The 22,684-nt window shown below is 40.5% G+C and overlaps 1 protein-coding gene, 1 long non-coding RNA gene and 1 other non-coding gene across 10 annotated transcripts in view; 2 read left to right on the top strand and 1 right to left on the bottom strand.

Annotated features, from left to right (window-relative positions):
• Positions 1–22,684, top strand: part of SSH2 (slingshot protein phosphatase 2) — a 245,460-nt gene that overhangs the window by 154,545 nt on the left and 68,231 nt on the right. Inside the window, exon 1 of one of the 8 annotated variants that reach the window (XM_069602991.1) lies at positions 14,575–14,734. The exons of the other annotated variants lie outside the window; for them this stretch is intronic. The gene's annotated coding sequence lies outside the window, so the exon portion shown is untranslated. Of the gene's footprint in view, positions 1–14,574; positions 14,735–22,684 lie in introns of those variants that run through there. 8 annotated transcript variants of the gene reach the window in all.
• Positions 9,802–11,924, bottom strand: LOC138447313 (uncharacterized). The gene is made up of 2 exons (XR_011259784.1): positions 11,697–11,924; positions 9,802–11,098 (listed from the first exon to the last, which is right to left on the bottom strand). It is a non-coding gene; the product is annotated as an uncharacterized lncRNA (long non-coding RNA).
• TRNAG-CCC (transfer RNA glycine (anticodon CCC)) lies at positions 14,208–14,280 on the top strand. The gene has a single exon. It is a non-coding gene; the product is annotated as a tRNA-Gly (tRNA).

Genomic DNA, 22,684 nt, shown 5'->3' with positions numbered 1-22,684 from the left:
GTCGTAAGAATGTTTAGGATGCTTTTTAAAGAAATGACAACACCTAATCTCTCCCTCAATTAAAGTCAAAATCAACCAGAAAATATTGAATATCAGTGCTCTTCTTTATGGCAGTCTTGCAAGTCAATTTGGGGACATTTTTCAAAGGGAGAGTCTCTGCTTTAAAAACTTGCCTACCTTATGTGCTGTAAAGTTGATAATATCTCATTCTTTACCACCCACTCAGCTTAAAAGTGAACTTGTCCTGAGTGAGTGATTTTCTTAGTGGAACTGGTCTTACTGGTACTTAAAATCAACAAAGCAAAAGTATTGGCTATTTTTTTAATATTGCAGATAATTCATGCTTATGATAGAAAAACCAGAAATCCTCCTCTCCCCAAAAAGCATTACCCTTATTCTTATTTTCCGAAGATGTTTACTGTTCTGTTAATATCCACAATTTTCTCTGTATTATATCCTTTAAAAAATGGGATTGTCTTCTATCTTCTGCTTTGTAATCTGTTTTGTTTTTTTTTCACTAAGCATATTGGGGACATCCTGCCATTGTCCTCAAATGCGTTTCTTTCATATCCTTTCTGAGAGTTATTTGTTTTCCATAGAACTGAATTCTGCCCTATTGTTGCACAGTTTGATTGTGTTCAGTTTTTTTGCAGTTATAAACAAAGCCTCACTGAATGAATATCCTTGTGTCTAAATCTTTGCACATATCCCTGAAGGAAATACCCTAAAATTCAATTCTGGGATTGCCAGACCAAAGGGTATACATATCTCTAGAACTTTTGGTACAGACTGCCAATTTGCTCACCAAAAATGTTGTACCTGTCTACAGTTTTAGTAATTGTACCTCCAGCAATTTAGGAATTCATTTTCATAGTTCTCCTGAAATAATAATAAGTAAAATCAAGGTAGAAGCAATTTTATCCTTCAATTCATCTGAACCAATTGAAGACACAGGAAAATTGATCCTTATTTGTCTTTCCTATCAGGAGTCACTTTCATTCCCAGTCACTGATGGAAAATAATTTGTAAGGTATTTGAGTAGAACTTGCCAGAAGATGAAATAATAGTACATTGATAAGATGAGGGAAAAACTAATTATCCGTAGACGGTGTTGAATATATATGTAGTGTTTGTGAATTTAGGTTTGCGCCCTGTGTTGTTTTTTAAATTCTAAAATCATCACCATTTTTGATTTAGGGATTTTTGAGCCAAAAGATAACTGACTTTCTTAGGGTCCTGCAGCAAATTTACCTTGAACAGCATTTCATTGTTTTCTGTTTAGGAAGTGTTAAGTGGCATTGCGATTTCCTAAAGTTCTGTCTTACTAAGAATTGCTGCTGCTGCTGTTCATTTGCTCAGTCGTGTCCGAATCTTTGCAACCCCATGGACTCTAGCATGCGAGGTTTCCCTGTCCTTCACTATCTCCCCGAGTTTGCTCAGATGCATGTCAATGCTGCCATCCAGCCATTTAAAAAAATGATCATATATATATTAGTTTGTTAATGCTTGTAACTAAACTTGTGAAGTTAGAATTTCCTCATCTGGTTTGTAAAAGCCAGTGTATATTTCTCAAAGTTGGACAGAGAAACTTTTTAGGGAACAAGCCATTTAAAATCTTGAAAAAAAAAAAGTTTTCATCTTTAAGGCTTTTTGAGTATTGAATATAGGAGAAAGGAGAAGAGTTGTATGCATTTTCTAAAGCTCTTAAAGAATCTTACTTTGAATGTCCGTGCAGATCTAAACAGTATCCAGAGGGGCTTCTGGCCGACTTAAAGAAAAAGAGACGGGAAGCAGAAAGGAATGTTAGAACGCAGGCCACACTTGCCTGCTGGATTCATTAGCATTGGTTGCCTGCCTCTGTTTGAAACTGAGCTCTCTCCTTAATGAAGGTGTGTGTTTAAATCACAGGCAGAGAAAGTTTTGGGGTGAAGTTTCACTGTTTTGTAGTGGCAGCAGTCCTGGACATGCTGCTGGAACACAGAGGATGAGTTCAGCACCTTCTCTACAGATAGTATCTCTGCCCACAGCTTGTCTCTTTTACATAGCGAGCCTTTGTTCACTGGAGAGTGGACGTCTGTGGGTTGGCCAGTCCAACTCCTGTCGGAGACTGAAGGTGACTGATAAGCAGTCCAAAGGTCACAATGGACCAGTATGGGGTCAGTCTGGCTTTAAGCGGAAAAAGGGAGGCATCAAAAATTGAATTGCCTTGTGGGAAACGTTCAGTTCATCAGCTTCAGCCTTTCAGCTTCAATCAGAGAAAAGCCACCAGCTGTCTCTCAGTCCGAAGGAGCAGGAAAGAAACAAAACGTTATTTAAAGGGTGTGATTTAATTGAACTGGATTGTGTTAGGGCTTTCACTCCAGAGATGATTTCTGTGGCGCTGTCACTCTGCTCTGCGTACTGTGAGGCAGCAGATAACCAGATCAAAAACTGAAGGTAGTCCGCAGTCACTCGGGTCTTTGGTTGGATTTCAGAATGAAACGTCACATGAGCTTCAGGTATTTCACTTGCTAACATCACCTTGTGGCCTGTTATGGGCCACAAAATAGGAAAGGCAAATAATATTTGCATTTCTAATTTGGTCTGCTGCTTTTTAATTAAATTGGCTTTTACTAGGTATTTTGCTAATTTCAGAATTCAGATACTACAAATAGGTGATCACCAACCTAATTAAAAGTCTGCTACTACTGCTGCTAAGTCGCTTCAGTCGTGTCCTACTCTGTGCAACCCCACAGACGGCAGCCCACCAGGCTCCCCCGTCCCTGGGATTCTCCAGGCAAGAACACTGGAGTGGATTGCCATCTCCTTCTCCAGTGCAGGAAAGTGAAAAGTGAAAGTGAAGTAGCTTAGTCATGTCCAACTCTTAGCGACCCCATGGACTGCGACCTACCAGGCTCCTCCATCCATGGGATTTTCCAGGCAAGAGTACTGGAGTGCGGTGCCATTGCCATCTCCAAATTAAAAGTCTACTTGTTAATAATTGTCCTTTAAGTTAGCAATGGTCTGTGTATGCATTCATTGAGGTTGTAAGCGATTGTCCTTGTCCTCTAGTCTAGTGGAAAGACTTCGAGCAGAACTAGCTACATAATTTGCAGGGCCCAGCAGCTAATGAAAATTGGGGACCCCCCGTTCAAAAAGCATCAGAGCATTGAATCAAGTGCAAGGCCCTTTCAAGCACTGACCTAATGTGGCTGCACAAGTCACATATTCATGAAATGGGCTGTGACCTTGGATATGAAATTAAATAGACTCACAGTCAGAACTTGGCTACTTATTCCACTTGCTACCTGTTCTTTGCTACTAATTTGTGTCTTTCTGAACCTGTTTCGCTTTCCATTTTCTATCTTCCTTTTCTGTCTTTTCCTGTTCTGTTCCATCCTCACCAAAGTTGGAGAACTTGCAGAAAGAATTGGGAGTGCGTATACTCTGTCTGTAGTCCACGTGAACACATTCTGTGGTACTAGTTCCTTCCATTTTGCTGGTGAAACAAACAAGATTAGGATTTTCTCTAAGGGAAGGTAATCAATCTAACCAAAATTAAATATTCTGTGTTAAAGTGTAAAAAGTGCTTTCCTAATTAACATGTGATTCGAACAATTACACTTTTGAGGTAGCACCCCCTCACACACATTTTATATCAGTAGATCAGAAATGTAAGCTTCAGAGAGGTTGAGAGATTTTTTTCAAGTTCAGCCAGCTGATAAGTGAGATTCCAGTCCATCCCTTTTCATGTGGTGCTTCCTCACTACTTCATTCTGCCTCTGCAGTTCTACAAGACCAAGGGTTAGGTAATAGAGTAACTTACTTTCTCAAAATTGATCGGATTTACAGAATTTTCTGCCAGTTTTCCAAAAATAACTGCTGGGATATAATCATTAATATTTGCAACAAGTTTTTGCTTTTTTTTATTGCCTATAACCCTTTGAAGTAATATTTTTGCGTCATTTTAAAGGAAAGACATTGACGTTCAAAGAGATTAAATGACTTGTTCAGGTTATGTAACTAATAAATTCAAGAGCAGTGACTAACATCCAAGTCCTCTTTATATCTCATGCTTTTTTACTGTGCTGTATTTGCCTCTGATTAATTTTGTATCTCTACTTGGTAAATACCTGTTCATTTATGTATTGATCACCTACAATGTTCTAGGCACTGGGAATGATCCAAAAAGACTAACTCTGAGCTTTTAGAACTTACATTCTAGAATGTAAATAAACTATTGTAAATAATCAGCTTATGATACAGTTTATAAAGAAAAAGTAAAGCAAAACAAAAAATGAAAAGTAACCTGGAAGGAGTGCTGCTTTAGAGAAAATGGTCAGTAAACTGATAAAATTTTTGAGCCACAAATTAAAGGGTAGACATTTGGTATAAATAAATAAAATCATTTCTTAGGTATGACAGGTAATCTAAATAAACAATATGAGGTGACTGTATTTATGAACATAATAGGAACAGATAAAGATTGTTAACTTAAATAAACAGCCTTCATGGTACTTATACCTTGCCTTTAATCCTCTCTCCCATGTAGCATGGATTCTAAAATCATAAGATCAAAAAAAACTAAATCTAGTCATTTCCTTCATGCTGAGTCACTAGCACATAAAGCAATGTTTAATGTATTAGTGATGTTGGATTGTTCACACTGTTAGAATATGAGGACTGTAACAGCATGCTGCATGAAATGGCATTCTCTGGGTAGCTATTAAAAAATTCCAGAGTATCCAGCAAGTTTAGGAAATGCAAAACTTCACTGGTCAGATTTGACTTTAATGAATTTCAAAATCTTGTCCAAAATCTTCTATTGTGCTGAAATCCTTTTGTATCTGGTACTGCAGGGCTTCAGTAGGTCTTCAGCCTAATGCTTGGGAATCTTTGTGATATAAGCAAGTTGATTGTAGAGGGATTTCCAGAGGCAAGGAGGCAGGGTTATGGAGCAGGTAAGGGTCTTTTCATAGGATTTTCCCGTTGTGTGCTTTAGAATGGCAGGAGTCCAGAGTATTATATTAATAGAAGACCCTTAGAAAGTCCCAGCCTTATCTATTCATGTGGGTTTCCTCTGGCTTCAAAGTTAAATCCAAGCACCAGTCATTCAGTGTTTGCCTCTTGTTAAAGCTGAGTTGTTATCTGCTAAAAGATGACAGGGTGGGAGGTGGGTACTGTTGATTCCCAATTGCCCATCTCTTCAGAGCAACTATTAATAAAGTTTCCTTTAATCTGGAGTTTAAGACTAAGTTCATGAATACAATGAAATCACTTGAAAAAGTGGATCTGTAGATCAATGATTAGTACATTTATTTCTCTGCAGGAAGAAGCCATAGTTTTCACTAAATCCTCAAAGGAATGTAATAACCTTGCCCTCACCCCAAATTAAGAACCTGGAATAGACTGTGTGGGCAGTTGACTTAGAAATTAAATAAGGTGTTTTTAAGCTATTTAACCTTACCAGTGAGATTCATTTATCCATTTTTAAACAAGCACTCATGATTTTCCCACAGTGAAAGATTTTGACCTACCATTTTCTCTCTATTGAGGATTATGCAGCCTTTTGAATTCTCTCTCTCTGATAATCTTGGAGTAGATAATCTAAGAATAGTATTTGCTTAAAGAAAACAGAATGTTGCTGTAAAGCCTGAATGTTTGTATTCTTCAGCAAATAGTCACAACCTATTTGGTGAGTGAAAAGAGAAGCAATATTGGTGTACAGTATTTCTGGTGCTTTGCACTCTAGGAAGGCAGAAATGACTTGAAGTTGTTGCTTTGAAGGAAAAGTTGTCAGAAGAATTAGGAGAATTTCTAAATACATTTAATCCAGATACTTATTAAATTATAAAGAGCTCATTGAGAGGTTTGAGGACCGCTGCCCTGGGCTTAGATATTTAGTGGAATGAATGTGCTGTTTGTGTTGTGTTCTGAGGGTCAAGAATTCGCCAATCCATTAAACCATTCTTTGTTATTAATGCCAGTTTCGGCAGCTTACAATGTATAGTTACGAATTCTTAGAACTGTGAGCCATCAAATGTTATGTGGCATTTTTGCTTTTTTGCGATCTCATGCTATTTATTTATTTAGGCCCTAATCCAGTGCATCTTTGCTGTGGCAGAAAAAAAAAAATCTGCATTTTGCATGTAAAGCCACAAGAAAACTCAGATCAGTTTCTCTCTCTTTGAAATTAAACACCCTTTAGAAATGAAACTTATTTATTTAAATCTTAGTATTTTTTCCTCCAAAAGGATTATTTCAGTTTCAGTTGAGAATATTTAAATGCAGTTATTTTTCATTGAGTAGGATTTTAATGCAGAGGAAACAAGAGTGGAGTTTTTTCATAATTCATCCTATTTAAAATATTAAATATGTATCTTCTGTTGCTTTTAGTTTAGAAGTATATACTAGAAAATGAATATACAAATATGGTATATAAGCTGTATGTTTGTTTTCTCTTTACTGACTGTTCTTTAAATATGTCACTGTAGAAATGTTCAAATATGTATGAAGAGAAAAAACATTCTAAATATTGCCTTTTTAGCATTGACCATGAAACTGAAAAAAATGTAGGCCTCTTCAGTGACACTAAAAACTTTGGGAAAACATCCAACATCTGCTTATCTTTCCTGTAGTGGAAATGTTCATAATTGCAATGTGCAGTTTCCTTTGAATGAAAATAAATAGATTTCTATTTGTTATACTTACATTTCAGAAGCATGTTTTACTGAATTCTTTAAATGTATTTAATTTTTTTCCCTGACAGTTGGGGAGGTACCAAAAACATCTGATGGTCATTAGGGTCTTCTTAGCTTTCTTTCAAGGGCAATTGTGTTTTTCTTTAAAATATTTTCCTAAGGCTCTTTGTTTTGAGTCCAGGTTTAGGGTCCCTTTATAGAATATGTCCACCCAAGGAGATTCCTGTTACCTGCATTACCATGTCCTTGACACACTTCAACACAATCTTTATTATAAAATCCCTGTTCCATAAGCTTTTTCTTTTTAAATACACAAGTCAGTTTTGTCCCCGTTTGGTTCTTTCTTTGCTGGATGATGGTCTAAGAGGCTGTCAGCTAGACCCTGCTGGAGGACTGTACCAGGCAGACCCTGGTGTTTTTGACACCAGGGAATTCCCAAGTTGAAACCTATTTGTTCCAGTTCCCAGGAGACCAAACGGCTGAATATTTTACCCTGTTGACCTAGACGGCTCTTTGGCTGAGGCATGGTGACCAGTCCTGGCTAGTGAGTTACCTTTGCTTTAGTCCTGACTGTGGTGAAGTTACGTATGGTAGAGACTGTTGTATGCATACTAGAGGTTATACTTCTGTTCATAGTGAAATACAGCTGAGCATTGGTTGTTCTGTTGGTTTCCAAGGAATGCACGCATCAATACAGGGTTGTTTTCGTGTGTGTCTTTCCCCCTCAGCTGAGGAAATAACCCCACTGTTGTGACCCTAAGCCTAGGACTGAGTCTTCTATCTTTAGTGGGGCATGCATACCTTGTCTAAATATAGCGAGGTGTGGACTTGGCTGATATGGAAAGAGACAGTACAATGACCTTAGCTGGTCTTCATTACTAGTGTTACAATTATATTTAAAGAAACAGAACTATTCTGGTTCTGCCTATAGGTAAAGATGCTTTTTCCAGCTGCTCAGCTTCCTTGGGTAAAAAGTTTTATGCACTAAACCAAAAAATTTGTTTTAAAAGCTAAAGTGAATCACTTCAGAAAGAAACCAGGAGTTCATTCCATATGAAAACATGCCTAAGGGGCAGTTTCCTTTTCTATTTCATTGACCAAAACTTAACATTTCTTCAGAGTTTCAAAGATAAAGCCTAAGCTTCATGTACTTGAGGATAATAACTTTATATAATTCTGACACTTGTTACCTTTCTAGAAACCTTGCACAAACTCTCTGTCAACAAGTGACTAAAGTTTGTACATCTTTTCATCTTTTTCTTTTTTAATTGATCAACACTCGAGTAAGGGAGGGATGGGATTCCATTTGTAGAAAAATTTTCCAGTGGAAACAGGAATCCAGTGAACAGATTAACTATTTGGTTACTAAGAAGGAGAAGCCTATAGGATTTAACGTCATTTAATCTATTTCTGCTTTATTGACTGTGGCAAAGCCTTTGACTGTGTGGATCACGATAAACTGTGGAAAATTCTGAAAGAGATGGGAATACCAGACCACCTGACCTGCCTCTTGAGAAGTCTGTATGCTTCTCAGGAAGCAACAGTTAGAACTGGACATGGAACAACAGACTGGTTCCAAATAGGAAAAGGAGTACGTCAAGGCTGTATATTGTCACCCTGCTTATTTAACTTCTATGCAGAGTACATCATGAGAAACGCTGGACTGGATGAAGCACAAGCTGGAATCAAGATTGCCGGGAGAAATATCAATAACTTCAGATATGCAGATGACACCACCCTTATGGCAGAAAGTGAAGAGGAACTAAAGAGCTTCTTGATGAAAGTGAAAGAGGAGAGTGAAAAAGTTGGCCTAAACCTCAACATTCAGAAAACGAAGATTATGGCATCCGGTCCCATCACTTCATGGGAAATAGATGGGAAAACGGTGGAAACAGTGTCAGACTTTATTTTTTTGGGCTCCAAAATCACTGCAGATGGTGATTGCAGCCATGAAATTAAAAGACGCTTACTCCTTGGAAGAAAAGTCATGACCAACCTAGATAGTATATTCAAAAGCAGAGACATTACTTTGCCAACTAAGGTCCGTCTAGTCAAGGCTATGGGTTTTCCAGTGGTCACGTATGGCAGTGCGAGTTGGACTGTGAAGAAGGCAGAGCGCCAAAGAATTGATGCTTTTGAACTGTGGTGTTGGAGAAGACTCTTGAGAGTCCCTTGGACTGCAAGGAGATCCAAGCAGTCCATTCTGAAGGAGATCAGCCCTGGGATTTCTTTGGAAGGAATGATGCTAAAGCTGAAACTCCAGTACTTTGGCCACCTCATGCGAAGAGTTGACTCATTGGAAAAGAGTCTGATGCTGGGAGGGATTGGGGGCAGGAGGAGAAGGGGATGTCAGAGGATGAGATAGCTGGATGGCATCACGGACTCAATGGACATGAGTCTGAGTGAACTCCAGGAGTTGGTGATGGAGAGGGAGGCCTGGCGTGCTGCAATTCATGGGGTCACAAAGAGTCAGACATGACTGAGCAGCTGAACTGAACTGAATGTGCTGTTGTGACCTAACCTTTTAGGGGAATTCTTTGAGAGTTACTTCTGCTATGAAACACCTAGTTGGTCTTTTTGACTGATTAATATGATAAAAATAAAGTGATCTCCTCTTGAACTAATGGAATGCTTTTACAGTTGCTAGTGGTAATCTCCTAAAATTACAAACTTTAAAAGTTTATAATGTTGTTTGAGAAAAATGAAATATAATTCTCTCATGCCATAGTATACAATTCAGTGGTGACAGAGCAAGAACTCTAGGTCACCTGTGAGTCCCTTGCATTTTCCTCCTCTCTACGTTTACATGTTTCCATACAGCAGGTGAGATACTAACCTTCTCTTTTATAAATAGAGAATCTGCCTAAAGTGCTAAAACTGACTCAGTGGCACCGAGCCAGGTGTCAAGTGAGATCAGAAAATCCCGGGCAGCTGAGTCCTGGCCAGGTGTGCCCCTGCTGCCTCTTCCAAGTCAATGAAAATATGACCTGAGAACTGGAAATCTGTTTGTAGAAAGGTTTGATATAGCTACCTCATCACAATTTTTTATCGTCGTTTAGTCTGACACCTTGTTTAGTGTTATGATCCCACTTATAGAAGAGAAATAAGAAACAAAGTTAGCTGGCTATTACAACATGGCAGCTTTACTGTGATTTAGGTATATTCCCCAGGTTTACTAGAGTTGGTGATGGACAGGGGGGCCTGGCGTGCTGCGATTCACGGGGTCGCAAAGAGTCGGACGCAACTGAACTGAACTAAACTTCCTCTGGATAGTCTGTGGTTCATCTTTAATACAAATTCTTTTTAAGTTCTTCAGAGCTATGTTTTACACAACTATTGGTTTTAGAGATGAGGAGATTAATTATCTGTGAGAGCTGTCTTCTCATCAGTTCAGTTCAGTTCAGTCGCCAGTCGTGTCGCCAATCTCTGGTTCCTCTGCCTTTTCTAAAACCATCTTGAACATCTGGAAGTTCATGGTTCACATATTGCTGAAGCCTGGCTTGGAGAATTTTGAGCATTACTTTACTAGCGTGTGAGATGAATGCAATTGTGCGGTAGTTTGAGCATTCTTTGGCACTGCCTTTCTTTGGGATTGGAATGAAAACTGACCTTGTCCAGTCTTGTGGCCACTGCTGAGTTTTCCAAATTTGCTGGCATATTGCGTGCAGCACTTTCGCAGCATCATCTTTCAGAATTTGAAATAGCTTAACTGGGATTCCATCACCTCACTAGCTTTGTTCGTAGTGATGCTTTCTAAGGCCCACCTGACTTCACATTCCAGGATGTCTGGCTCTAGGTGAGTGATCACACCATCGTGATTATCTGGGTCGTGAAGATTTTTTTTGTACAGTTCTTCTGTGTATTCTTGCCACCTTTTCTTAATATGTCTTCCTATAGATTGTCTTTAATAATCTAACTTAATTTAACTGAGAGCCAAAGAGATTTAGTATTACCGGCCTGGCAGTTCTTCACTGATGTCCTGTTCTAGTGTAATACAGATGAATTTGTAAAATTCGCTTGCCTTCTCTTGATTGAAGCTTCCAGATTCTGATTCATTTTTTGCTTGTTATATTATGTGCAGACAGTTAACCTTGCTTTCTTTATGATCGGTTGAAAATGGTGGTTTTAGAACTTAGTTGCATTATCTTCCGTTTAACTTGACCCCTGACTATATCATCAGCAGTATATTGTCATATCCGTTGAGTAGGGGATTAGGAAGGAGGGAAGTCTTTTGTGTAAAAGCATTCTCCTCAGCTGTTCTTCCTTGATGCTAGAAGTTTGGTGCCTGGCAGGAAACGATATAGACATGCGTGATAACAAAGTGACGTGAGGAAGAATTGCCTGTAAGTTTCCCTGGCTTGTGCAGGATGATGGGCTGTCAGCTGGCAGATAGGTTAAGGCAAATTTGATCTCCAAATCTGAGGATTAACAAAGTAAAACAAGAGAAAGTTGAGATAGTGAAGAAAAAGAAAACAAACCTGTTTTGAGAAAAGTTTGGACAGAAGCAGGTGGTATAAAAGTTAATATCCATGTAAATAAGACTTTTTTTTTTTTTTTTTTTGATGCTCCTGGGTGAGAGTCTGTAAAGCAATGAGATTTGTTAAAGGAAAGAGTTTGTCTGCAGAGTCAGGAGATGCAAAAGAAAAAGATATTCTTAGATTGCAAGGAATTGGCACATATCAAATCTTTCTTTTTTAGACTTTCTTACAATATAAGTTTTAAGTAAAATTTCCATCTGTACCAAAAAATAAACTAGACAAATATCCCCAAGATATCCATCTTCTCTTCATTCCTGTTAGCTCACTGATTGACTACCTTGTCTCCTTCTTGCGTGGAACACTAAAGTAACATCTGTTTCCCTCTTTCTAAGTCTCAACCCCTTCCAGTCCATTCTCCATGTTGTAGTTAGAAGAATCTTTCTGGTAATGCAAACTTTGGATCTCTGTCATCCTCAGGGTTAAAGTCCAAATTCTTTGGCAAGTCATATAAGACCTTTTTAATCTATGACCTACTTACCTCTATCCATATTTATTGCAACCCTGCCTCTTATTCTTCCACCATATAGTGAGATTATATGAGCAATTTGGGTAGCTTTAGCCAAACAAGTTTATATAAACCTACAGATTATCAGCTCCATTGTCATGTCAGCAGTAAAGGGAGCTCACATAAGACTTAGAAGAGGCTACTGTGCCTGAATAAGAAGTTTCTAAAATCTTTTGTAGTGAACTCACTCAGAAGGCAGATGCAGGACGGTAACCCATCCAGCACACTCAACTTCTCAGAAAAAGGAAGTTCAAGACAGAACACCAGCTAGAACTTTGTATGAACTCTGCAAGTTGAAAGTTCTGTGAATAGAAGTTCCCTTCTTTGCATCAGGAGTGATGGAAGGCTGCAAAGAAGAACACTCACACAGCCTGTGTACACACAGACACCAGAGAAAAGGTTTTGGTTTTGGTATTTAATTTTTTAATTGAAAAATAGTTGCATTAAAGTGTTGCAGTAGTTTCTACTGTACAACAATGTGAATCAGCTACAAGTATACATATATTCCCTTCCTATTGAGCCTGCCTCTCTCCCACCCCGATCCCACCGCTCTAGGTCACCACAAAGCACGGAGCTGAACTTCCTGTGTTATACAGCAGCTCCCGCTAGCTGTCTTATTTTATACATGGTAGTGCATATATGTTGGGCTTCCCAGGTGACTCAGTGGTAAAGAATCCACCTGCAAATGCAAGAGACACAGGAGACGTGGGTCAGTTCCCAGGTCGGAAAGATCCCCTGGAGGAGGAAATGGCAGCCTACTCCAGTACATTCTTACCTGGGGAATTCCATGGACAGAGGAGCCTGGCGGGCTACAGTCCATAAGGTTGCAAAGAGTCAGACACAACTGAGTATGCACACAGCTAGTGCATATACGTCAGTGCTACTCAGAGGTTTTATAGTGAGTGACTTTCATACTTCATTAGCCTTCAAAGTGGACATGAGTCTTTAGCATCATTTCCATTGTCATTTTCAGATCACATTTGTTAAATACTCCATACATAGTATTAAGACTGGGCACTATATAAAGCAGTGTGCGTGAACTTTCATTGCCTTATATACCAAAAAAGCCAAGAGTGTACCTAGGAATATACATCTCATTAAACAGAAACAAAGTTTAACAAAATGCCAAAGCAAGGTGGTGGAACAAATGAACGATTGTATTATCTTTGCCTTTACATGAATTTTTCTGTACATGATAAGCATTTTTATTTGGAATTGAAACAAGAAGGGAGGAGTAGGGCAGCCTGCTTCCCACTCAGATTTTTATACAGTAGGTTGTGCCCTCTCTCTTCTACCACAGAGAGAGAAGCTCTCACTGCAAAGAAATAGCGGTGCTGCTGACAAAGAACCTTGATCACTTGAAATGGACAGAAGGGCAGCTTGGGTCATCCTTGTTTGCCTAGCAAACATTGCTGATGGCAAAGCGTTTGGGGCAGAGGTGGCTCATAAATGAGGAACTTATCTAAGAAACTGCGGCTTTCTCAGCCCTGAGGGTACTAATTGTTGGTTTCATCACAGCTCACTTTCTCTCAAGCCCCACCCATCACTTCAGAGAACTTGACGACAGCTTGACTTTTTCAAGTCTCGTTACAGTGGTAGATGTCTGAAAACACAGCTTACGCAAAACATCTGTGTGCTTGACTGTGTTCCCACGGTGTGTTTTCCTGTACTGCCCTCTCCCTTCCCTTTTGGGGTCCTTTTTTAAAGTTAAAAACACAGGATAAGAATCATTAAAAATATATTTGCAAAAAGGAATTGCCACCTCAAAGCCACCATTCTTACAAATAGCCATTTTCACTCCTGCCATGTTACCTTCCCATTCTTTACATGCATAGCTTTTTGCCTGGTTATATCCTTTTTCTTAAGCCACTTCCCTGTTTTCTTCCCCCTGATCCCAGCCTCATCTTCTGGTGTTTGGTCTTGAGTTACCGAAAGGGCATTGCAGCTTATCAGCATTTTGTCAGTGAGTCCTAGTTCTCTTATTTTCCTTTCCTACATCCTAGTAGTTTTTAGAATGTGGCTAAGATCCAACTTTTATCTTTAAAAGTGAGATATATATGTGTAGGCTTTTAAATTTTCTTAACGTCTAAAAACTGCTGTTTTAAAGTATATTGATTTTCAAGGCACATTGCTGTGCCCATCCCATGGCAGCCTGGAGTAGGAAAAAACATATCTACAAACTAGAAATACTGATTTGCTGCATTAAATATATTTATTAAAATGTTAAGATAAGCATGTAAAATAGAAAATATATTCTTTACCATGGTAGATGGGAAGAAAGGAAATATACAAGAAAAGCAAAAACAGTAAATAAAAGAACAAGTTAGTCCATATATCAGTATTTATCGTAAATATAAATAAAGGTGTGCTCAGTTGTGTCTGACTCTTTGTGACCCTTTGGACTGTAACCTACCAGGCTCAATTCATACAGCCCCCATAATAGGGGGAAAAAAATCTGCACCTTTAAGAATACCTTCAGAGACTTCCCTAGTGGTCCAGTGGCTAAGACTCTGTGCTCCCAATGCAGAGGGCCCAGGTTCAATCCCTGGTCAGGGAACTAGATCCCACATGCCACAGGTAAGACCCAGCGCAGCCAAATAAATAAATAAAAATTAATTAATTTTACTTTTTTAGAAAGAAAACTTTAAAAAAAAAAAAAAAAAGAGTACCTTTAGCCACCTTTCTGTTAGACATGCTGTGGTCCCCTGTGCTTAGATATTTAAAGGGTAGCCCTCTATGGTATGTAGGGTCCCCTGAGGACTGAAAAAGTCCACAAGACTTACATATAGCCTTGCTAACTATTTGTTGCCATGTTAGAAGATAAAAGGATTGCTGCTTCCTTCCAATCACTGTGCAAGAGAATTGCCCCTGACAGTTAGAAATCATTTCCTTTTGTTCCTTATGTTTTCCTGTGTCCTGAGTTGCATCATGGGGTAGTTCTGTGACCTAACTCAGCCAGTACCTAAAAACATCTAGGCAGCTGGTGTAGGATTGTTCCTGTATTGGAGCAGGTATGTGATGATTTATCATTTTTCCCTCCAGCACATTTAAACACATATGAAATTTAAATTTACTCTTGGATCATTTTGATTTAAATATTTTCCTCTTTTTCCAAATCCAAATATTTGGAATTCTCATTGCTCCATATTGCATACTGGAGTATTGCAAAATACCACTGTGTGATCTCTTGGTCCCTAGCCCTCTGATTTCTCATGAATGCTATCTTGAAAATAAGGAAGAAGGTGCTATAGGTCATTGCTTTCTTTCTAAGTTTATCCAAAAAGGTACATCTAGTGTATTTGAAAAATTATTAAAATTAGATCAGGTATCAAGAAAGCTTAATAAATTAAATTTGCAAGGAAAAATAGGGTGCATTTTTCATCTGTATTGGGTGGTACAATTCTGTGATGATTCTGTAAGAGGGAAGACTAGGAAACAGGGAGCATGAGATCTGTTATAAAATATGAGTTGATTAAGGTGACTGCCTGCTGTTTGCTTTCTCTTTTCCCATTTCTTTAACAGCTCTTTAAATTGTCCTTTGAACTTTGGCCTTTTGCTGTGTTTTTCTCTTCCTTCTCATTCTCTCCCACCTCTCACTCCTTCATGATCACCACTAGTATTACTATTCAGTAAAAGGTAACTGCTTTTGTAAGTCTCAGAACCTAAGCACTGGTAACAGCATTCCTCCTGGATTTCATTGTGTGTGCCAGGAGGCTGTGTAATGTGCATTGAAACAGATACAAATATAATAAAAGGATTTGGCCAAGGACTTTAAAACATCAGACAGTACAGTGGATAGTAAAGCAAACCAAGGAGAAGATTTAAAAGAGGAGTCAGCGTACTTGTGACATGCCTTTCTCTGTTTCTCTTTATTTGATAGTTTGATCAGTATCTTTATTTGATCACTATCTTTGAGGGACTTTTAAGAGTGCCTGCTGGGTCTTCCCTAGCAGTCCAGTGGTCAAGACTCTATGCTTCCACTGCAAGGGGCGCAGGTTCAATCCCTGATTGGGGATCCATGCCCATGTGGCACAGTTCCCCTCCCCAAAAAAGAGTGTCTGTTGGCAAATAATTTAATTTTCTTTGCCTAAGTTAGAGAACTAGAGAAGAACTGGTTAGACAAGCAAGATGATAGACTTCTTTTACAGACTGGGTTAAATTTTTTGGCCAGTGAATTTTGAGAATTACTTGTAAGGTTGTAGTAAAGTACCACTGAACTTACTTAATTTAAAACCAAAACATAAAACCTTGGTTTTCTGATAATTTGAGTTACTTCTTGGAACCCTGCCAGTACCCTGGTAGGTAGGCTGCAATGGGCCTGAATTGTACAAAACAGGCAAAGAAAGAACTCAGACTGCTAAAGAAGCCATGGAGTAGAGTTGCAAAACACAAAGCAAAACAACATAACTTGGAAACAGGCCAAAATTTGACCCCTGCTTTGTCATGCTGATTGTGTAATTGGTAAGCTTAGGGAAGTTATCCTGCAAACCTTTCTTTCTTCTGTGAAATGGGAAGAATAACTTCTATTCATGGAGTTATTGCGAGATAGTGATTGTAAAGTGCCAGGCACCATGCCCAGCACAAGATGGGAACTCAATAAATGCTCATTACAGCATCTGCAAGTTTACTTCATAGTACACTCAGAGCCAGCACCAAACTACTTCCACCGACTTCTGCTTCCATCACAGAACTCCCTAACAGAGCGTTCTGATGTACATGCCATTATACCTGATTCCAGGTTTTCGCCAAAAAAAGTTTGTGAAGTAATGGCCAAGTTGTTCCCATTATCATCAAGAAATAATAGCTATTTCAGTTCAGTTCAGTTCAGTTGTTCAGCTGTGTCCGACTCTTTGCGTCTCCATGAATCGCAGCACGCCAGGCCTCCCTGTCCATCACCAACTCCTGGAATTCACTCAGACTCACGTCCATCGAGTCAGTGATGCCATCCAGTCATCTCATCCTCTGTTGTCCCCTTCTCCTCCTGCCCCCAGTCCCTCCCAGCATCAGAGTCTTTTCCAATGAGTCAACTCTTCGCATGAGGTGGCCGAAGTACTGGAGTTTCAGCTTTAGCATCATTCCTTCCAAAGAACACCCAGGACCAATCTCCTTTAGAATGGACTGGTGGATCTCCTTGCAGTCCAAGGGACTCTCAGGAGTCCTCTCCAACACCATAGTTCAAAAGCATCAATTCTTCAGTGCTCAGCTTTCTTCACAGTCCAAGTTTCACATCCAGACATGACCACTGGAAAAACCATAGCCTTGACTAGATGAACCTTTGTTGGCAAAGTAATGTCTCTGCTTTTGAATATGCTATCTAGGTTGGTCATAACTTTCCTTCCAAGGAGTAAGCATCTTTTAATTTCATGGCTGCAGTCACCATCTGCAGTGATATAGTAGATGGTAAAGAATCTGCCTGCAATTCAGGAGACCTGGGTTGGGAAGATCCCCTGGAGAAGGGAATGGCTACCCACTCCAGTATTCTTGCCTGGAGAGTTCCATGGACAGAGGGGCCTGACAGGCTACCGTCCTGGGGGTCGCAAAGAGTCAGACCTGACTGAGTGACATTTTTTTAGACAGTCAATGGTACAGGTCTGGGGCTTTGGTGATAAATCTGAGCTAGAGAACTCATTTGGGAGGTGAGGTACCTCCACGATGGTTCCCAGCGATTCTTTGCTCCCAGTATTTGCATCCCATATAGTTCCCTCCAACATTAAATAGGAGTGATCTATGTAACTAATAGGATATTGCAGAAATTATGGGGTGTCACTTCCAGGGTTAAGTCATGAATCACTGCACTTCTGCCTTGTTCCCCTTGGGATCACTTACAGGGGAAAGACAGCTGCCATGTCATAAGGTCATTCGAGCAGACAGACCATTGCATGGCAGAGAATTGAGGCCTCCTGTCAATATCCATATAAGGGAGCAGTTTTGGAAGCAGATCTTCCCACCTCCAGACTAGGCTTCAGTTGACTGCCTTCTCATAAGAAACCCTGAATCAGAACCACCCAGCTGGTGTGCTCCTGGACTCTTTTTTTTTTTTTTTCTCTCTCTCTCTCCTTAAGATTTATGTATTTTATTTTTTGGCTGCACTAGGTCTCCGTTGCTACACTTGGGCTTTCTCTAGGTGCAGCCAGTGGGGGCTTCTTTTTGTTGCAGTGCACCAGCTTCTCATTGCGGTGGCTTCTCTTGATGTGGAGTACAGGCTCTATGAATGTGGGATTCAGTAGTTGCAGCCTGTGGGCTCAGTAGTTCCAGCTCGTGAGCTCTAGAGCACTGGCTCAGTAGTTGTGGTGCACAGATTTAGTTGCTTCAAGGCCTGTGGGATCTTCCCAGACCAGGATCTCACCAGTCTCCCTTGCATTGCAAGGCAGATTCCTAACCACTGGACCTAAATTAGGGAAGCCCTGCTCCTGGACTCTTAACCCACAGAAATTGTGTGAGGTAATAAGTGGTTTTTGTTGCATTAGGCTTTCAAGTTTTAGGGTAATGTAATTTATTATCTATCAGTAAGATAACTAGTCAGGAGCATCCTTTATAGGACAGGGTGGGCTGGAGAAGGCATCAGAAGAGTATATACAGAGTAGAAAGAGAAATGACAAGGAAGTGATCAAAGATGACATATGTAAGAGGTTGGAAAAGACTAGGAGCCCACAAACGAAAAGCATAGTAGCAGTATGAAAGTGAGACTATTAGAGGAGATAGAAGGTTATCAACAAAGTCAAATGATCAAGAAAGATGAGGACTGACCAGCATCCATTGGATTTGACTAGCCAAAGAAGATCTCCACTGGAGTGCCTTGGAAGCCGAATCCCATATGAAGTGGGGACACTGAGACCTGTGTCGCTTGCCCTTCCCTGTCTCTTCGGTCTCGTCGTCTTCCACACGTCATTGACTTACCACACTTGAGTGCTGTTAACTTCCCTGCTATGGTCCAGACCAGCCAAGTACACGTCAGAGCCTTTGCATTTGCTGTTCCGTCTGCCTTTAATATTCTTTTCCTAAACAGCCACACGACTCCCTCCCTTGATTCCTGCAGATCTCAGCTCAAATGTCACCTTATCAGAGAGACATTCCCTGAGCATACCTTATAGCACAGATATACACAGCAGCCCTCTCTGTTACTCTGCTCAGTTTCGCTCCATAGCACTCACCATCATGTGAAATCCAAAGGGGCAGCCACTGCTCAGCCGTGGCCAGTTGTTCATAGCTGTGAATGTGGACATAAGTGTTCAGATTTTCTGATCTTTCAAGAGAAGCTGGAAATTCTGATTTTTCAGTATAATTAGTTGTCAGTGAGTTTCAGAGCCCTGTGATGGTCAGACGATCTGTCTGTTCTAAGAGAGGTGAGTCAGGTAGGGTAGGATATCTGGCAGAGGATCTCAAACTGGGATTCAGTGTCTCAGAAGCCAAGAGGAATGAGTCTCTTAAAAAGGAGAATATGATTTGCTAGTGCCTGTCAGGGCTCTAGGTGCTAATGAAAAGCAGAAACTGGTGTTAAGCTAAGACTAAAGGATTTTTGTCCTTCGGATCTATCACTCAAGAAATCACTGGCAAACTTGGATGGGGAGGACTTTCAGAGGTGGGAGAGAAGCAAGGTGGCAGTAGGAAAAATGACTGCAGTGGAAGAAAATGGAGACAGAAAGTATAGACTCCTTTTTTACAGAATTTCAGTAATAAAGGAAGAGAACTTAGAAAGGAACAGAAGAGCAAGTAAGGGTTTTGTTTTAAGGATGTGAAAGAACAGACCTGAGCATGTTTCTGGGCTAAGGAGAAGTCACGCGAGAGAGGGTGACCAGTTGATACAACTAGAGACAAGGAAATGGGGTCAAGGATGCTGGTGAACAGGTTGACTTTTGACAGCTGGATGCATCATCCTCTCAGGTCAGAGAAAGGAGATAAGTCTGCAGAGGAGGGAAGTTAATTGGAAGCAGTCACACCAGCTAGCCTCCATTTTCTTGATGGTGTAAAAGACTAGGTTAACTGGAGAGTTGAAGAAAGCAGGAGTTGCAATGGGACTTGAGAGCAGGGAGGGTTTGGAGCAGGCAGGGGAAGAAATTGGGGGGTGGGAGTGGATCTGTAGGTGTTAACTGCCCAGCTGAGTCAACTCACTGTTGCTGCTGTCATCTCTGACACCTCTGTCACTGAGGCCATGGATGTGCCCTAGCATCCAGAAGCACAATTTCATAATCTCCTTAAGCATTTTTGGGGGCTGCCTTTCATTTATTCAGTATATATTTATTGCACATCTGCTTAATGTCAGGTACTGTGTTAGACTCTAAAGAGAGAATATTAAACAAGGCAGTTGTTCCTGCTCAAGGAGCATACAGATAATCATAAATAAGTCTCATCAAAGAATACTATCATTTTAAGCTGTAGTGTTATGAAAGGAAGTCAGGAACAAAAAGAACAGATGGTAGGGAAACCTGTTAGGAAATAAGACACAGGACTAGGTTGCTTAGGGAAGGAAGAAAAGCCAAAAAGAGATGGATGACTTGGAAAGAAATTGAGGAATCAAGGGGCCAGAGTCTCCACCAGGTTGAAGAGTGAGTGAACACATGAAGGTCACAAGAGAGGGGGTTGCAATCAGTAACTGGGAGTTTGATTTCTGAAATCAAGTCTGTAAAAAATCCAGTGCCTTTGAAAGGGATTCTGGGAGTTAGAAGTTTAAATGGAGCCTTGGTGACCGTCTTTGAAGATCAAGAGGAGGAGAGAGGTTTGGGGACAAAGCTGTTGGATGTTCATCTGTATGAACAAAGGAATCTCTTAAGATTGTTGTAGGAAGCAGGGTGAAAAGAGAGAAGATGGAGCAAGGTAAGGAGTGAATTAGAGACAGTGACAAGGGTGTCAGGAGGTGACAGCAACAGATAGTAAACGGTACCCTGAGCCTCACAAGAGGCTTTGTGTGAAAGTGAGAGAGAAATTGTCAGAAAGCAGGGGTTGATGTTTTGGCCAAGTGCTTAAAAGCCCAACTTGCATTCCTTCTGCAGGTGTGTTTTAAATACCTGGAAAAGCATTTGTTGAATCATGCAAATGAAATGATATTTCAAATGCTGAGCAGTTTTTCTGAGTTAATCTCCTTTTGTTTTGTTTTGTTTTGTTTAATCCCCCCAACTATTTTAAAATTTGGTGCTGGGTAATGTGGGTCATGTCTCTTGGGTGACCCATAAGTACATCCAGCATGTTACATACTGAGAAAGAACCATTAAGGTCATTTCGTTTTTGGTTCAGATAGCTTTTAAGCTTTACCTTTTTAAAAGAGAAGTATTAAGTCTAGAGTTTTGGGCCACAGCACTGATAAGTTTTATTAATTCAGCTTGTAACAGAAATGGTTTCCTTTGAGCTGAGGTGGTTTCTCCCCTCCTCCTCAGAGCACCTTTTGGAAACAAAACTCCCTCTACACTGTCAGTCATCAGAAGTGCCTGAAACCAACTACTTTCATAGACACCTAGGGGTTTTTTGTGCGGGGGTGTGGAGCGGGGTGTTTGTTTTTATTTTTCTGAGCAGGGGTGGGTAGACTTTTGACAGATGGCTGTTGGAGATGAGGCTGAGACTTGCTAGAGTAGCTGCAAAGGGACAGAGATTGGAAGGCGGCAGTGATGTCACGAGTCCTGGTCTCTGAATCTTAGCTCACACTGAGAAGTATTTGGGGGCCAGAATGCTCAGTGTGAGTCCAGGAGCAGTGACTGCCTGGAGGAGCTGGAGAGAGTGGCTGCTCTTCCATGTACCCAGAAATTAAAATGATTTTATGTGTGTGCTGGACTCACAAAATGTGCTAAATTAGGCTCACCTACTACCAGTTGGAGCCATGACCTGGACCCTCTCTGAGGGTGCTCCAGCTCTGACCTGTCATTACTTGGTAGTACTTCAGAAATCCAAACTGACAGCTAACCATTTTAGATCCCTGGAATCCAGGAGGTCAAGTGTGTATGGGAGCAGACAGCATCTAGAAAGACATACCTTTGGTCTGAGAGAAAACTGCAGAGGAACCCAGGGCTAGGCAGGCAGCCACTGCTTTTCACATGTCGACTTGCTTGCCCTCCTGCCTAGGCTTCATGGTCTTCTTTTATTCTTTTTTTTTTTTTTTTAAGCAATGTTTGATATCCAACAAACATACTAAAGGAAAAAGGAAAAAGAAGCAACTTTGAGAAACTACATGAAAGTGTTTGCCTCATGGGAGTATGTCTAAATATTTCCCTGTTCAGACCTAAACTTTTGTCCTCAAGATATCATGAAAAATCGAGCCAGTATATCACACCAGGCTTTGCAGTGAAATCCTGCCTTTGTTCTCGTTAGATAAACTGACCATGTGTTTTTAGCTGCTGGTTGCTTCAGATGATTAAGTCATCAAATGTGTCCTATTTTGGTAACCTCTAACTTAGGATAAAGGGTTATGGTGCTGCCCTCGGTTTCAGATGACTTGGACCTCCATTTGTGCGCCACTGCTACCTAGCTTTGTGACTTTGGGCAAGTCGTTGGATTCTCTGAACTTCAGTTGATATATCAGATTCTCTCTTGCAAGCTCAGAAGTGAATATTAACTATCTTCAGCAAAATTTTTCTTAGAAGGGTGTTGCTGCTGCTGCAACACAGTGTCTGACTCTGTGCGACCCCATGGACTGCAGCCTTCCAGGCTCCTCCGTCCATGGGATTTTCCAGGCAAGAGGACTGGAGTGGGGTGCCATTGCCTTCTCCGAGAAGGGTGTTAGAGCTTACCTAATGGATGGGAGGCTGGAAGACCAAACCTAGTAAACGGGCAGGAGCCAAGGACGTTCAAGGAAAAGCCAGAGTAGGCATAGACTAGTCTCTACCTTGCCACTCTCCCCATGGTGAATGTGACCATCCCCCACTTTCCTTACTCACGTGGGTCGCCTGCGGGAGATTCAGGAGGCAGTTTCCAGCTGGCCAGGCTTAATCCACATGCATCCTGCAAGGCCCCTTGCAGCTCCAGAGTTGGAAGGTCAC

This window comes from Ovis canadensis, chromosome 11, assembly GCF_042477335.2.
Source record: "Ovis canadensis isolate MfBH-ARS-UI-01 breed Bighorn chromosome 11, ARS-UI_OviCan_v2, whole genome shotgun sequence".
NCBI classification, from domain to species: Eukaryota; Metazoa; Chordata; class Mammalia; order Artiodactyla; family Bovidae; genus Ovis; species Ovis canadensis.
The sequence above is the reverse complement of the archived record's forward strand: the minus strand, read 5'-3'. Positions and strand labels throughout refer to the sequence as shown.